Consider the following 17,577-nt stretch of genomic DNA (forward strand, 5'->3'; position numbering starts at 1 on the left):
CAAATAACAGAAACAACACATGTGCTGTGCTCATTTGGTTTTAGCAGGGAGAAAGCAACAATATTAAAACAGTTGATATAGTTCAAATAGTCACTTTAAAAATATTTGATTTACTTTGCAGTTTTAGTGACGATTCCCATTCTCTTTTGCGTCTGTTTCTGTGAATATGTGAAGTACAGCAACACTTTGCAACACTAAAGAAAAGCTCCAAAAACAATTGTGGAATAATGGCACTGACTATTCTGCAGAATAGTTTCCAATGGACATGAGGAGTGTCTCAGTTTGCACAAGATAAAACAAGATTCTCTGTAGAAACAGTAGTAACACAGAAAAGAAGCAAAGTACGAAGAACACCAACAAATATTCAAAAATGTAATTCTCCATCTTTGGAGGTGGCAGGTGTTGTCACCGGCACCAGAGCTTGGAAAAGTTACTATTTGAACTACAACTCCCATCAGCCCCAGCCAGCATGGCCACTGGATTGGGCTGGTGGGAGTTGTAGTTCAAAAAAGTAACTTTTCCAAGCTCTGGTCACCGCTCACCATATGCTCAGAGGCACATGTTACCAAGTTCTTCCAAGCTACACAGCAAGTGGATTGGACTGTGAAAGACCAACCCAAATTGTCTTCGCATTTTTACAAATTTGTAGGGCAGTACAATATCTCAGAGAAGAGGCCAGGTCTCCTGCTCCTCTGATGCATTCACTATAGCTGTCCAATTTCCCTGCTTTTAAAAGTTTGATAGAAATATCTGTTGGCTATAGGTACGTTCTTAAACTGCAAAGTTGTTGCGGTTTTTTTGCTTATTCGTGAATACAGTCACTCTCGTGGCTACATAATAATAATGTGTATATTATAGGAAAGTGTGCTTAAAGTGCACATATTTGTAAAAATAACATACAAAATGCATTATATTGTAAAGCATTGCTTGTAAAATATTTATATTAGACAAAAACACAAAATATGCATACTAGGAGAAATGTGCACTAAGATGCTGATGAAGTTTTGAGAACTTTTTTTTTTTTAAAAAATGCAAATTGATCTGGAAATATGGAGAACTGAATTTAAGATTAGAAAAAGTGAAATTAAAGGAAACTGAAATTGATTCATCAATCCCTACTCAGAAGTAAGTCTAAAGGAGTTCATTTGGGCTTGCTCCCAGGTGAGTGTAACAACTTGGGTCCAGGATACCTTACAGCCCTTATAGCCCAGCCCAACCAGTGAGTTCATCTGGAGGAGTGATGTTAGTTGTCTTCCATGCTACAAAGGCTCGACTGGCCTTAACCAGAAGTTGGGCATTTAGTGTTGTCAGTTCCCTGCTATGGAACACTTTTCCACCAGAGATTTGGTAGGCATCCTCGCTTTTGACTTTCAGGCATTTCTTGAAGACATTTTTGTGCTGGCAGGTCTATGCAACTGTTTAAAATGTTTGGGTTTTTTTGAGTAGCCAGTCATTTCAATGATTGTTTTGGATTTTTAAAATGTTTTTATGTTGCTGTACACCACTCTAATATTTTGCAAAAGGGTGGTATATAAATACTTTTATAAATAAATGAGATTGGAGCCTGTGTCAACTAAAATAATAGCAAATTGACAAGAGTAATAAAAATGTTTTCTTAAGTATTCTCATAATTTTATTTGTTACTAGGGGTTGCCGCCCCTGTGAGCTTTGCTTGCCAACCCCACCACCTAATCCCAAGAATGGCAACCCCAGGTAACCCCAGACCCCTCGTCAAACTCCCCTGTGTTTCCAGGTGTTGCCATGTGGCAGTCACCACCTCATTCTCCTGCTGTCTGCTCATGCTCATTGATTGGTCGCATGACCACCTCCCTGCCTTGCACATTCACTCAGTTGTGTGCCTCATGGCCACCTGCCACATTCAGCCTCTGTGCTTGCTCATTCTCCCGCTGTGCCTAGCCTGGGCAGCACAATGGCGTTCCCGCCTGAAGCAGGGGGGTGTTTGCCACCACCTGACTTCTAGAAGGCTCGGGAAGCTTTTTTTCCTTGTTACTGCTGAGGGTCAGCTGGGGTTTGCTGACCAATGAGACGCGAGGCAGGAGTGGGTTTAAAAACCCACTCCTGCCTTTAAACCTTGCCTTTTTTCACCTTGCAGCACCCCCCCTCCCTTGTCAGTATGGGCTTTGCTAGTCGCCAGTTGGGGCTGAGTAGGAATTTTTTTTTAGGGATTTTGATTTCAGAATCCCTTTGGTTTTGCCTACTCCATACTGCTGGGTTGATTCGATTGGCTTTTTGGGGGGGTTGTGGTTGTTTAGCTAATGGCTGGCATGGAATTCGGGCAGGTGAGGAAGGTGGGGAAAAAGTAGGGGAAGGAGGCATGTTGTTAAAGGGCACTCCCTAGGGAACTACCAGTGTTGAATGACTGGTGGGGATCTGGGTGTGGCCTTGTGGGAACAGCTTGCGCAGAATGGTGAACGCCTGTACGGTGGGGCCAGGCTGCGGAGGTTGGAAACACATACTTGGCTCTCCTAGTAGGGAGGGACAAGTTTTCCCACATCCTTGGCTGGGGAGTCACAGTCCGTTGAGACTGACATGCCCAGGGGACTGGGGGGAATAATCCTTTTCAGTCAGGTTTATCCTCACCTGCCCGAAGTAAGTTCAGTTTGGATATTTGAATGTAATTGGCTGAAGGTTAATATTTGTTATATTTTAATAAATATAACATTATTCCATTGCGGTGTCATGAGTCTTCTTTGGTGTGGTGGCAATGGACTGTTGAAGTTTTCATGCTGTGTTTTGCAGTACCACCTGTCTGTGGTGAAGTGAACTGCAGTGTGACAACCTTGACAACTTCTTACATTTTAATGTATTAATGAAGAAATGCCATCAAACACAGAAACCACACTGACACACATAAATACTTGTTAGTATTACAACTGCTAATACTATCTTTCATATGACAAGTTACTGTCTTTCATATGGTAAGTAAATCAAGAATATATTCTTTTAACAAAATGCTCTGTAATATTTCTTGTATTAGAATGTCTGGTTCAAACCAGAGAGCCGTGTCTGTTTTTAATTCTAGTGAGCTATAAAGATAAATGGTGCTGTCAGATCCTTTGTTTTCTGGATATAACTGTTGCTTACTTTAACTTATTCCACAACAATCTTAAGTAATCGGACAGATAGACAACAAAATGAGTTAATGGGAGTAAAAGTACCCATTCTATGTAGAACAGTTTAGATATTCACTTCTTAATGGAATAAAATGTATACAAACATATCTCTTTAAAAGCAGCTATTACAGGTCTTTTGCTATTAAATACTTCTTTTTCTTCTCGCAATCCTTTCACATCAAACCCATTCACTCAAAAATATTTTGGTTAGTGTCTAGTTTCCACAGTAATTTAATTTTTATCTAAGGCTGGATGGTACACCCATGGAAATGAACACACCACCTAATATTGTTGGGATTAAACATTTCCTGAAACTGGTGTTCATTGAAGGATAAGTTGGTGTACCAGATATGCTATGATTTGGATGGATAGATTCATATTCTACTTTTAGTATTCGGTATAAATCCCCAAATTTTACAAAAGCACACATGCATATGTGAACCCCCTGCATTAATTTTCCTCTGTGTGTGTGTGTGTGGGAAGATTAAACAGCCCTCCCCTTTGAAAGCCAAAAGAAGAACTCTTGGAAGACTTAGGGGTGGATGAATCTGTCAATTTCAGTTTCTCATTTGCCATCCAGTTCATTTCTCAACATTTCCATGTTAGTTTATGTGTGTGTGTTTTTTAAAAAATACTTTAGAAAATTCATTGGCATTTTTGTGAGGATTTCTCCTAATATACTCTTCTTTGTGTGCAATTTTGCCCAATATACACATTTTTGTAAAGGAAATTCCTATGAAATAATGTGTCGTATGCTATTTTCACTAATATATGCTTTTTTATGCATACTTTTTCTGATAAATGAATTTGGACACATTACTTAACTGACCTGGCTGGAGAACTAGATTGCAAAATTTGGAGAAGTGAAAGTTTTGGTTCTCATATTGTTTTGGAAATGCAAACAATTCAATTTCTCTCCTTTCCCTAGTCAGGCAACAGTTTTATTCATTATCATAGCCATGTGCATGGGTTCCTTGTTTGTAGGGTGTCAGCATGTTGAGCTGGGAGTGGGGCTGCACTTTTAACTCCACCTCCAGCATAGTGTCTGCTTCTTTCAACAGCCATGTTGTGTGTGGTTGTGCAAAAAAAGTCCCCAATGCACGAGAGATCGCTCTCGCCTGTAGGGGCACATGCAGGTGTTCCAATCACATGGAGCCCCTCACGTGTTAGGCTGTCTTTACACATAACTGCATGAAAAACACAGTTGCAGCACAAAGCAGGCATGATGTCAGCAGCAGGACTAAAGGTATGGACCCACTCCAGGAGTGTAGTGAGAAAATTTTCATTGGGGGGGGCAGAGACAAAAATGCGGGGACTGAAGGGTTGGGACATTGGTCACTATAAAAGAGCTTTCTGGAGAAAGAAATTTCATAGGTGAGGAGGATTCTGGCCACCATTCCTTCTGAGCAGAGGAGTCATGTAGACAATAGTGATTAGAACTGCTGTAGCAGACTGATCATGTGCCAAGAGTACTGATATCGCAGGAATGCATAGAGGAGGGTAGCTTGAATGGGGGCAGAGCATCACAGTAGCATAGTATAATTGGATGAGACTGTTGCTATGGCCATGATGAAGCTCTTTGCTGAATAAATAACCTTAAAACAGGTTTTGGCTTCGTTATTGAGTCTCCTCCAAAAAGAACCTAGTCATAAATTCCATGACATTTCCTGGTGTCAAAAGTGGGATGTGAGGATTTCCTGTCTAGGGGACCCCAAAGGAGGGAGGTCGGAGTGGTGGACTGTGTGCACCTTGAGAGGTAAGAGGACCTCATTTTGATCAAATCCTCCCGCTAAACTCCCACCTCCAACCCCGGGACTTCTGGATGGGTGGTAAGAACTTCCCAAAGTTTTTTGAAGCCCCTGCATTAAGGTCTCCCCGGTTAGGTTAACACTCATGATGAAGGGTAAGTGGTCCCATTGTCACTGTTTTGGGTGTTAGAATTGGTTCTGGAGGGCATCCTAATGAGCCATGACTGAAACTGATACCGTTCCAACTTTTTCTCTCTATCTGTCAGGGACGCCCAGCTTTCTAAACTGCTCTTGGAAGAACTTACCTATCAATGCAAAGGGAACTTGTTACATTGAACTTCTGGCCCCTGGAATCAGAATCATTGAAACCTTTCCTAAGGGACCGGTAGGAAATTACCGAAATGTAGCCCCTAGCCATAAAATCCTGGAAGCGTATAAAGACCTTAAAGCTCCAGGTGAGTCTTGGCTGTGAGGTATCATACCTTTTTATGGGGCAGGAACAAACCATATGGATATTTTAAGAATATGTGCTTTACTTGAAAACTTTATGAATGAAACTGCAAGTGCCCTAGATATGGTTAACACTGAACTCCAACAGATCTGACAATTCACCTTACAGAACCCCATAGCTCTAGACTACCTCCTAGCATCGCAGGGGGAAATCTGTAGTCTTATTGGCCCTGAATGCTGCACCCACATTGTTGATGTTTCTGTGAACATCACCGGATCAATTGAGAATATTCAACTGTTAGCATCCAAGGTGCATGAGGTTAGGACATCTGGGTGGCAATGGAGTCCAGGTGATTGGTTCAGTGGATTAAAAGGTTGGATTAAATCAGTCCTTTTAGGATTACTGTTGGGTATATTGTTCCTCTTTGCTTTATACATCATGGTAAATTGTGTATTGTTTTGTTTGAAGGGCATTATGCAAAAGACCACCCAAATGTTAACACCTGGTGAGGTGAAGCAAATGTACTTGGAATTTGATAAACAATGGATGGAGGAGAAGGACTATTACACGCTGGCCCCAAGGACATGGTAGAACCATCTGAGGCCTCCTGTAATGAATTTGCTAGGCACTTCCAGGATAAAATCTTTAGCATACACCAGGCCCTAGACTCCAGTGTTATAGCAGGTGAATCAAATGAGGTATCCAGAGCACAGCCTTGTCCCGATTTCTTGGATGAGTTTCAGTTGGTACAGCTTGAGGACGTTGACAAGGTGCTTGGACAGGTTTGTGCAACCACTTCTGTGTTAGATCCTTTCCCTTCTTGGCTAATAAAAGCTAGCAGGGATGGAACAGCTGACTGGGTCAGGGAAGTGATTAATGCCTCTCTGTGAGAGGGAGTGGTCCCTGGCCACCTGAAAGAGGCGGAAGTAAGACCACTCCTGAAAAGACCTTCCCTGGACCCAGAAAAATGTAATAGCTATAGGCCAGTGGCAAATGTTCCATTCCTGGGCAAGGTCCTTGAACGAGTGGTGGCAGGCTAGCTATAGACACTTTTGGATGAGACAGATTATCTGGATCCATTTCAGTTGGGTTTCAGGCCTCGTTTTGGCATGGAAACAGCCTTGGTCGCCCTGCATGATGCCCTCTGTCAGGAGAGAGACGGGGCAGTGTGATTCTGTTGATTCTCCTTGATCTCTCAGCGGCTTTCGATACCATCGACCATGGTATCCTTCTGGGAAGACTGGCTGAGTTGGGAGTGGGAGGGACTACATGGCGGTGGTTCAGTTCCTACTTGGCGGGTCAACTCCAGAAGGTGATGCTTGGGGAACATTGCTCGGCACCCTGGACTCTCCAGTATGGGGTTTCGCAGGGGTCAGTTCTATCCCCCATGCTGTTTAACAGCTACATGAAACCGTTGGGTGCGGTCATCCAGAGTTTTGGTTGCCAATCTGGATATGGTTAGCAGATACTGGCCGAGTGGCTCACCAAGCCAATCCTAGGCTTAATCCAGGCTCAGACCAGGCCCCAGGGTGGGAGAAGTCTATTCTGGTGGGGCTGCAGTCCATGAACCAGGCACTGCAGGGGCGCTTCGTCAATGGCATCCAGTATAATAGCCACGCTTCGTGGAGAACCTCTACTGCCTGCAGCAGCTGCTGAATGAGGTGCGGCTGAGGACCTGCGTCTGGCCCTGTGGGGTCTGTCGGCTGTGCCGGGGCTGGTGCAGCCCCCATCAGTTACATGCACATCTGTGAGACAGAGAGCTTCAGCATGGGCATCTTCATCCTGCATGCCAGCGCCTGTATCCTGCTCCACTACCACCTGGGAATGAATGGGCTGTTCAAGAACACCCTCCATGGCGCCCCCGCTGCAGACAGGGATAGAGGAGGAAGTACCATCACCACCTCTGGGTCATCCTCAGTGGAGGTGCCCTCGAGACCCGGCTCTTCATGGCAGCGGCACTGCACCTTGCTCTGCTCACACCAGCTCTACACGCCCGCCTCTCCCCCATGCCTTCTGTTGCTGCACACTGACAACCTGCACCATACTGATGCTGTGGTTGGACCCACTGCTTTCCTTGACATCCTTGTGCCTCCCTATGACCCCGAGCACGGGAGGGACTGCCACTATTACCGCCTGCTGGATGGGCAAACCCTACCCCCACCAGTCGCTGACCCCCAGGGCCTCCCCAAGGAAGTGACAACCTTGAAATGTATTGCAAATTGTTTTGTTTTGTTGTATTGTTTTTTATTGTTTTATTGATGTATTGCTGATGTTCTATTGATGTAGTACTGATGTGCTCCTTTGTAAGCCGCCTTGAGGGCCTTTTGGCCAAAAGGTAGGGTAGAAATATTAAAATCAAATCAAATCAAATCAATAAATGCAATAAATAAATAAATAAGGAGGAGGTGTTATCTATAATGCAAATTGAGATGGAACTTGAAAATAGTCCCAAAGGTGGGAATGAGGAGGATTCTGGCCACCATTCCTTTTGAGCAGGGGAGTCACATAGACAATAGTAAATAGAACTGCTGTAGCAGACTGAACATGTGCCAAGGATATTGATATTACAGGAATGAATAGAGAAGGGTATCTGGTATGAGGGCAGAGCATCACAGTAGCATAGAATAATTGGATGAGTCCATTGCTATGGCTATGACAAATGTAGGGGTATATACAGTAAGGTCCCACTCATACAGCAGGTTAGGTTCCAGACCCATTCTGAAAAGCGAAAACTGCCAAAAAGTGGATCAGCTATAGCGCAAGGGTCTGGAACCTAACCCGCTGATCACACCGGAGGAGGAGAAGATCAGCTGTAGTGTGCTACAGCTTATCTCCCTCTCCTCCGGCAGCTTGAGCATGGGAGTCTGATCACCCCAAGAAGGAGAAGTTCAGCTGTAGCACGCTACAGCTGATCTTCCCTCCTCGGGAGTGATCAGCTCGAGTGAGGGAGTCTGATCGCGCCAGAAGATATCAGCTGTAGCATGCTACAACTGATCTTCCCCTTCTCCGGTGCGATCAGCTGGAGTGTGCGAGTCTGATCGCCCCCGAGGAGAAGATCAGCTGCAGCATGCTACAGCTAATCTTCCCCTCCTCCAGCGCGATCAGCTCGAGCAGGGGAGTCTGATCGCACCAGAATAGATCAGCTGTAGTGCTCTACAGCTGATCTTTCCCTCTTCCAGTGAGATCAGCTGGAGCGCAGGGAGGTCCAGCCCCCCCTCCAGCTGATCGCCCCGCTAGCACCATATTAGTGGAATGCCAAAAAGTGGAGTGCCGAGAAGCGGGGTCCTACTGTATATGTTTGTACTTAACTGCCATTTTTTAGTCGAGTTATGTACTTTGCTCCAGTAAAGCGCTTTGCTGAATAAATAATCTTAAATCTGGCTTTGGCTTCATTTTTGAGTCTCCTCCAAAAAGGACCCAGTTGTAAATTCCACGACATAGGTAATGACAAAAAACAAACCAATTTATGCATTTTAATTAGAAACGATGACTTGTGAAGTTTATACAAAAAGCAAATCAATTTAAATATATTTTCCACATGCAAAATAGTTGTGTAAACTAAATAACAGTGACTAGGAAGTAAATGTATATCGTGCAAGTCATCCTGCCATAATGATCTGAACTGTTAATAAAGTCTAAAACTTGCAGAGGAACTGTTCACCTGAAATTCTTTCAACTATGTTACTTTCAAAAACCAAGATTACTAAGTTTGCTTTTGTCTGATGAAGTACTGAACACCTGTATGGTGTCGGCACACGCATCAAAGATGAGAATGAATTTTCACACACAGCTGTAGATGCACCAAAGGTGAGTCCTGCAGGATACAAAGTGTACATGCATGGAAAGGGTTCCTTGTACAGGGACAAAGTAAACTCCGTGAACTGTGAGTTCAGTTCTACTGAGGCAGCTACTTCCTGAAACTAACTATTCTAGTCTCCTTTGCCATGCCAGGAAAGCAATTAAGAGAAGTTTCACTTTAAAATTTAAACTAATACTTATGAACATCACTTTTCATAAGGAAATGCTTGACATCATGTCACATAGGAACTATACGTGTCTCTGAACTACAGGTGCTAGAATTAAAGCACACAATCTCTGTTCTACAGAAAGGCCTTGGCCAGCCAGCCAGAAAATACTGGTCCTGATGGCTCTACCAGCAAATGTCACACACCCTATTTTGGTAGTACATAAATTTGCATGAGAAAAGTTAAATAAGGTGAATTATTTGTAACGATTTGCACAGTTGCGTGGAGGTCTAAAACTGGTGCAGCTAAGTGTCTTATATTATATTCTTCAAAACCATTTTGAAATGGAACCAGCTTGAAAGGATTGAAAAAGGTATATTTTTCAACTTTTTAAACAAACTAGGGAAGAAATGCCCCGCCCCCAGACATGCACACACACACAATATTCCTGCTCTAAATTGCTTGGGCTAAGTTAGTAAGGTCTCATAGGGCTTCCTGGGCCTTGGAGAGCAAGTTCACTCAGCGCTCTGTTTCTTCTCAGATCCTGCCCTAGATTAGGCTAGACTGCTGACTTTCTAAGCCCAAAACCCTGGGCACACTCACCACATGCACTAATAACACCCACCACTAGGGCTGCCAGGTTTCTGGTTTTTACCCAGAGACTCCATTTTTGGGGGGTCCTCTCCGGGTTGTGAGTGAGTCACACCAATCTCCAGACTCTCAGCATTCATTTTTTAAAAAATCAGTTACTAGGTGGTCTGGTTCCAGAGATGCACACCAAAATGTCAGCTGCCACCCTCCGCAATGTCTGTTGAATGAGTTCATAACTGGCTGCTCTAAACCCGCCCTTTCAGGTTTGTAGCCAATAACTGAAGTCAGTGTTGTGATTGACAAGGAATTTGTTGACCTCCAGGCAATAGCTAGAACCCATGGAAAGGCCAGAAAACTGTTGTCTTTTCCTGGTTTATAGTTTTCTCTCTGTATGCAGGTCAGGAGATGTAGAACAAAAATCATAGGATCTAGGTAGGCAATTATTTACTGTATACAATTTCAGTTATAATAAAAGTGTACATGCAGGGTGTTTTAAACAACTTGCAAAAATAGCATATTATAAATTTTATCTTTCAAATAATTTTTGAACACAAATTTAACAGAAGTGTACATGCAACTTGTTTAAATTTTCCTGGACTGGGCAGTTTATTTCTCTAATTCATAGCCTGTCTTGAAAATCTTCCCAATATGAAGCTTTAATCCTATACTCCCTTTTCTGGGAGCAAGCCTACAATGCTAATCCCACATATCGGGAGTAAACCCCATTGAATTCAATAGGACTTACTTTTGAGTAGACATGGTTAGGTGCTGTAAATAAATAGGATGTTTGAGTGAACATAGCAAAGGATTGTGTGTTGTAAATCTTTCTGTCCCTCTCCAATCCTATTTTTTTAAAGCAATTAGGCAGGGCTTACCTAGATGTCACTGCTTTTATTTTGTAGAAAACCATTTTTTATTTTATTCTTTTCTAAAAAAAATGTTCTGCAATGACCTACTGGTTTTGACAATAAACTATTATATAAGGTGTATGTATTTTTACATCTTTAGTGTGTGTGTATATGAAATCTTTTCAAAAACCCTGGGAAGTAGGGTTGGAAACCAAGGCAGCTCACAACATGAACTAAATCCATTTAAAATCCAATATAATAATAATAATAATAATTAATAATAATAATAATAATAAAATATGAAACAGTTGCAAAACAACTTAAAGTGGCATGATTCTGAATTTTGGGTTGGGTGAGTGAAACTCCTTATCACTTGAGGTTGCAATCCTGTGCACACGTCCCTGTTTGAGTAAGCCCCATTGAATACATTGGGACTTGCTTCTGGGTAAACATGCATAGGATTGCACTATAAATATATTTACAGATTGTGAAAACAATAAACATCTTTGAGTCAAATAAATATTTCTTCGTACTATGTCCCAATAAGTATCTGATTTCACACTATGGTTGTACATTATTATTTCCTCTACATTTTAAATGTGCCCTTCTTCCTTGGGGTGGTCATGGACCCTCTTGGGATTGTCAGAGTTTTCACTCTGAGGAAAAGAATAGGCTGAGAGATGGTGAGTAGCCCATGGTCACCCTGTAAAAGTTGTAGCTGATTTCCATTTTTAAAAATTAATTAAAATGATTTACATGCAGGCAAAGTTTTTTAAGTAGATCCACACAATATGTTTAAAGCATGTTTGACTTGCGTTTAAAGCTCATGAGTTCCCCCAAAGAATCCTGGGAAGTGTAGTTTCCCCCTCACAGTTATAGTTCCCACCACCCTTAACAAACTACAGTTCCCATGCTTCTGTGGTGGGATTCATGTACGTCAAATGTATGCTTAAATGTGCTTAAAATTAATGGTGTGGAACTGCCCTAGGTGTGCTGTGCATTCATTAGTGAATTGAAAAGAACATTTTTAGAAGATACTTTTTTAAACAGGGGAAGGGCTATAACTTTGTGGGAGAGCACACGCTTTGCATGCAAAGGTTAAAACTCCAATCTCTGGAAAAGACTATTGCCTGGAATCCTGGAGAGCCAATGCTAATCAATGTCACCAGTACTGAACTAGATGTTACCAAATGGCCTGAGTCAGTATAAGGTAGATTCCTTTGTTCCAAAAAGAGGAAAGAGACCAAGGGCCACAGTGACTCCGAAATTTATTTATGTATTTTATTTACAACATTTATATACTGCTTTATTGTAAAAAAAAAAAACCCTCAAAGCAGTTTACAGAAGGAATTAAAACAATATAGTTATTGGCAAAAACAATTAAAGGCTGGTATTTAAAAACATTCAAAATAATTTTATTTATTTATTTATTTATTAAATTTATATACCGCCCGACTAGCAATAGCTCTCTGGGCGGTGAACATAAAACAGCATAAAAATACAATAAATAACAAAACAATACTTGAGTTAAAAATAGATAAAAAAAATAATAGCTTCTACATGCCTGGGTAGGTTTGCCTAAACAAAAATGTTTTTAGCAGGTGCTGAAAACAGTGCAATGAAGGTGTTTGCCTAATCTCAATAGGCAGGGAGTTCTAAAGTGTAGGTGCTGCCACACTAAAGGATTGATTTCTTACAGGAGCAGAACCAAGTACTATGTGGAACCCGTAACATGGAAAGCCCACCTTGAACTTGGCCTTGTAGCAAATCAGCAACCAGTGCAGATTTCAGAGCAGAGGTATTATGTGCTGATAGAGTGTCACTCATGTCAGCAATCATGCTGCAGCATTCTGCAATAACTGCAGCCCCCGGGTCAGGTTGTGCTGCATGGGGATTTCTGTGACCTTGGCTGACGGGTTACCAGGATTTTTTTAGTTTTGGTTAGGAAACTTTCTGGGTAGTGGGATGCTGAGTTTTCTGTCTTACTCATAGGAATCTTGTTGTGGTTGGTATGGTTTTGCTTTTAGAAAATCATCACTGTCTTGAACTCAAAAAGCATGCAAATGATCAAACCTGCCTTCCTCCTCCTTCCTCTCCTCTTCCCTTCTTTGTCCCCTCCCCTCTTCCTTTTTCCTCCTCCCCTGGCCACTCCAGTCCTCCCTCCCCATGATAAGTTTTACCTATCCTAAGCATGATTGCACTGGAGTAAATTCCACTGAACTCAATAAGCATGCAAATGATCAAACCTGTCCTCCTCCTCCCCTCTCCTTTTGCCTGTTCCCATCCCCCTCCTCCCCTATGCTCTTCTTCCCCTCCCTCCTCTTCCCCTCACTTTGCCCTTTCTCCTCCCCCCTCCCAATGCTCTGTGGTCAGTTTCACCTATCCTAAGCAGGATTGCAGGGGAGTAAATCCCACAACTCATTAAGCATGCAAATGATCGATAAATTCTCAGCAAACTTGCACAGAATTCCATTTATTATCTCCCAGATTAAAAAGCAGAGAAATTCACTAATAGGCAAAAAAAAAAACACCTTTGCAGTTTAAGAACGTACCCATAACAGATATTTCTATCAAACTTTAAAAAGCAGGGAAATTGGGCAGCTCTAGTGAATACCCCAGGGGAGCAAGAGTCTTGACTTCTTCTCTGAGATATTGCACTGCCCTACAAATGTGTAGCTTGGAAAAATTTGGTAATGTGCCTCTGAGCTTATGGTAAGTGGTGACAACATCTGCAAAAAGGACTGCTGGAGTGGAAGGAGGGGGAGGGCAGAGGAGAGAAAGGAGGGGAGAGGAGGAGGAGGTGAGGGGAAGGAAGGGGTAGAGGATAAGAGGGAGGAGGAGAGGGAGGGCAGGTTTGATCATTTGCATGCTTATTGAGTTCAATATGATTTAATCCTGAGCAATCAGGCTCAGGATCAGTGAAACTGACTTGCGGGAGGTGCAAGGAGGGGGGAAGGGAGAGGAGAAGGTGGAGCAGGAAATTAGGTAGGTGGGCACTAAGCAGATGGAAAAGCCCTTTCCTTTCCTTTCCTTTCTTAAACAACAAGGGGTTTTTTTTTTGCCTATTAGTGAATATTTGCTGTGTTCGGTATCTACCTCCTTTTATCCATGAGTCAAAGATACTATGGATTCTTGAGGAGAGCTTTATAGGTCATATGCAGTCACATTTTTGGCCTAATCCCTCCTGCCCTTTTTTCCTCTCCTCCCAGTTCCTCCCCTCAACTACTGGGCCCTGTTCAAGACAAACTTCTTAAACTCAAACTTTTTATTAACAGACTACAACACTGTGTTTGCATTCCCTTAGTCACTTTGCCCTGTCCTTCTCTTTGGATGCCTAAACTGTGGGCTCATCTAAACAGTGGTTTACTGTGTGTTTGGTGCTACTCACATCTCCTTTAAATTTGCATGCTACACATGATGTTACTGGCAAACAGAAGCTATCACGCAGTTTTCCCCCTGTAAACCCATACTAACCCAATCCACTGATAATACTAAAAGGGAAGAAAAATGTCTTCACTCCATTTCTCTAGTGCTTGCAGATGCTTTGCTCCAATGCTTTTAGGTGGGTGTGTCATTTGTTCCCTCTCCATGCCCACTGCCTCCTCCTCCCCCCTTATTCATTTTATTTCCTGTAGGCTGACAGGCAACTTCCGGTTGGTCTCCTCCATTCTGCTGGCCTTTTTTATCTTGCTGCAAATGGTGACTTTATTTTTTTTTTCATCTAACTTGTACGCAAAACCATAACATTGCTCAAACAAATATTTGTATTTCAGCTGTATCCTACTAGAAAAACACAGATATTCGGACTTCTAGGGTTTATTTTAAAGGAACTTACTGCATCTGGCAGAACAGAGTGAGCATTCTCAGTCATCTTAGCAACCAGAAGGGGTGTAAATGTATAATTAGAGGGTGGGGCCACCAGGAAAAAGCAAGACTAATACTCCCCAAAGGAATGCCTGATTGTGTGAATAGGAAAAAGCGATTGGCAACTAACATTAAGCAGGAACTGTGGATGATGCAAATGAAAGGCAAAGGTAAAAGAAGTGTATTTCCAATGAAGAAATGCTCCCATGTAGATGAGTCCTGTATTTCTAAAAGCTCAACTGAAGTTTTAAGTTACTGCAATGCTAGAAATGTCGGGACTGAAGGAAAATTTCATTTGGGGGGCAGAAGTATCATTGAGCAATGCCCTCATTCCCCCCCTCCCCGTCGCTACACCCCTCACCCACTTTCAACTCAATGTGCCATTGGCCTATATGTGTATAGGGCTCATGTGCAGCTTGGTTCTACAATGAAAAAAGATGTGATACTGTAGAGAAGGGAAAGCAATGCTTCAGACCACAAAGGAGGTAAAGATAAATTATTCAAGAAAGGGGCCAGTAAGGGATGCAGTAGGTGCAGACTTTGTTTTGTCCTTCTTGAAGCCTGGAAGAATATGCTTGTTTGTTTGTGTTTAATTTACAAACCTGTTCTTTTCCACACCCATTGTCACCAACAAGTGAGTTTAACCTCTGATGCCTTTTTCTCTCTCCCCCTCTCCCCCCCTCACTCGTTACTGTCTAACAATACAGCTGCCAGAAAAGGCCCAGCCAGGGATATGGCATACTACTGTAGGTGATCTCTATTCTCTCCTGAATATCTGATTTGCAGGCAGCTAATGTGAGTTTTTTCATGAATACCAATTGTATTCAGCTAGTATTCTTCTCAAAGATTTTTTTTATCCCCAAGGCAGTCTCTGTGCAGTTTGAGCTTTCCATATGCCCATAACAGGGTAAATTGCAAATGCTTTTAGTGGTATAGAATAAGGGCAAAGGGGCAGCTTTACAGTCTCTGGGAAGATTTACTAGCATTGTTTTGCTGGTTTTCAAATTATTACCTGGGCTGTTTTGGGACAAAACACATTTGTTTTATATCTAAGCATTCTCAATGCTGATCATTTCTGCCTTCTGCTTGCTGTAAATGCATTGGTTCATCTCTTTTACATAATACCCTGAACACTGATGGATCCTGACTATTAATGATACTTAGAAAAGACCCATTGAAATCTATAGAAATTTCGTTAGTCATTAAATTCCATTGATTTCAATGGATTTACTTAAGCTAACCCTGTGAAAATACTACATCATGAAATCTTTGGACATTTTGTCAGGCGAGCCTTCTGCATTCAGAATATCACAAAAGTAGTGTTTTTTCCAAGAATCCCAGTAACCCCGGATAATCACAGGACTTGTTTGCAGAACAGTGCATCAAATGAAACATATTTCATGGGTTTGAATCAGTTATTTGTGAAATAACCATGGTCTTCATGGAGGCTAGCCAGGAGTCCAAAAAACCTGGGGATGGCAGCTACCATGTTAACTATTTCATCAAGAATATTTACATTTCTACAATCAGTTTACCATCGGATTTCCCAGTTGATCAAGACCTTCTACAGGTATAGACAGAAAGGAACATATCCACAGCCAAGCAAAACCCCTGCAATTAAGACAGAGGATTCAGCAAGTGAAATGAACTGAGATCTTCAACTTTTCTCAATTAATTAAACTCATCTGCAACATAACTAGTTAGACAATTTTCACACACACACCCCCATAGTGTAGATTACTTGCTACCAAAGCAAGAGCTAGGAAATATTTCCTCTTGCTCATGCAGTAACCAGGTAGCCATATATTCTGATAGCTGGGTGAGAGGGTGAGCTGCCACTCAACTAAAACTAAGAAATAAAAGGTGTGCTTACGCTAGCTGCTTTATTGACTGGACTGCTCAAGGTTACTTTCCAGCCAGATCCTTGGAACCTTGTGTTCCCTTCCTGCATTTGGGAATAAGGCTCACTCTTGATAAAACCATTGTGCAGTTTTCTCTCAATCACTTTTTTCTTGTAAATTATTATTAATAATAATATATATTTTTAAAAAATCTTATGAACACATCCCTAAATTGTGACAACTTATGCTTATCATGTTGCGAGGAAAAAAGTGTTTGAACTAGCAGATGTAATAAACACCAGCTGTCACCACATCGGATGCATTCATAAGAAATATTCATCATATGAAGTTGAGAAGGTTATGTAAAGGTACTATTAGAGGAACACAAAGTTTATGCATATATTGTGGCATAATCCAATAATTCAGATATTTTGGAACACAATATGCAATTTCATTGTAGAAGATTACTCCCAACAATTTAGATTAAGGTGAGTTTGTTCCACCCCAATGAAGGAGGAAGCTTTTCATGACGTCTTCCTGAGAGGAGGAACTCACCACATGGCCTTAAGTGGCCAATAGGGTTGGGGTGGTGAGCTGCCTATACAAGGTGGCTCCTCCCCCTAGTGTTTCCTTCTGCAGGTTTTTTTGTGATTACCATCCCACCCTCCGAGCAGTGTGGCTTGTCAGTCGCCATATGGGGTTGGCTAGGAATTTAGGGGAAACATCTTGACTGGCCTTTGGAAGTGCCCTTTTGCACACTGTTGTTAATTCAATTGGCTTGTGGTGCATGGCTTGTTAGTCTGCTGTTTTGCTTGTTTGGCATTTAGTGCAGGCACGTAAGTGGAGAAATACATGGTCAGCACCGTGAGTCATGTTGAGTAGCCCATTTGCTACCGGGCCAAGTTCAAGGTTCTAGTTTTGGCATACAAAGCCCTATACAGCTCGGGACTACGATACCTGAAAGACCGTCTTACCCCTTATATACCCAGTCGATCACTGCGATCTGCAGGTCAGGGTCTCCTGCAGATACCATCTTATCAGGAGGTTCGTTCTGCACAATATAGGAAATGGACCTTTAGTGTGGCAGCACCTATCCTGTGGAATTCCCTGCCTTTGAATATTAGGCAGGCGCCAT

Source organism: Rhineura floridana, chromosome 3 (genome assembly GCF_030035675.1).
Source record: "Rhineura floridana isolate rRhiFlo1 chromosome 3, rRhiFlo1.hap2, whole genome shotgun sequence".
Classification (NCBI taxonomy): domain Eukaryota; kingdom Metazoa; phylum Chordata; class Lepidosauria; order Squamata; family Rhineuridae; genus Rhineura; species Rhineura floridana.